At 38.4% G+C, this 646-nt stretch overlaps 1 pseudogene; it reads right to left on the bottom strand.

Annotated features, from left to right (window-relative positions):
* Positions 1-243: 243 nt before the first annotated feature.
* Positions 244-343, bottom strand: LOC113307168 (annotated as a pseudogene).
* Between the last annotated feature and the right edge of the window lie 303 nt (positions 344-646).

The following is a 646-nucleotide window of genomic DNA, read 5'->3' on the forward strand; positions in this document are numbered from 1 at the left end:
TTTTAGGGAAAGAAAATGAAAACCCTTATTACCATGTTAGGGATTTTGAGGAAATTTGTAGTACTCTAAGAATTAGAGGCTTAGATGATGATGCTTTGAAACTTAGGTTATTCCCATTTTCCCTGAAAGATAAGGCCAAGTCGTGGCTGTATAGTTTGGACTCCGAGTCAATTGAGACATATGAACAACTTACATCTGCCTTTTTCAATAAGTTTTTCCCTAGGCACAAAACATCGTCTATTAGGACGCAAATATGCACATTTTCACAACAAGAGGGAGAATCTTTATATAGGTATTTGGAAAGGTTCAATGATTTATTATCCCAGTGTCCTCATCATGGTTTAGAAAAGGTTAGGCTAGTTCAGATCCTTTATGAGGGTTTAGATTATTCCACAACGACCATGGTTGAGTCTCTATGCACTGGTGGATTTGAAAACCAAACTGTTGATGCGGCGATGGAATTTTTTAATGAAATCGCCGAAAAAACCCAGCAATGGGAAAATAGTAGGGCACCCCAGAAAACAATTCTTTTAAGTAGAGGAAACGTTAATAGGGTAGAAGGAGGCTATGAATCAGATGCCAAAATTGCTGCTATAGCAAAAAGGTTAGAAGCCTTAGAAGTGGGCCAGACTAGTGGTAGAGTGGA

Source organism: Papaver somniferum, chromosome 8, assembly GCF_003573695.1.
Source record: "Papaver somniferum cultivar HN1 chromosome 8, ASM357369v1, whole genome shotgun sequence".
Taxonomy (NCBI): Eukaryota; Viridiplantae; Streptophyta; class Magnoliopsida; order Ranunculales; family Papaveraceae; genus Papaver; species Papaver somniferum.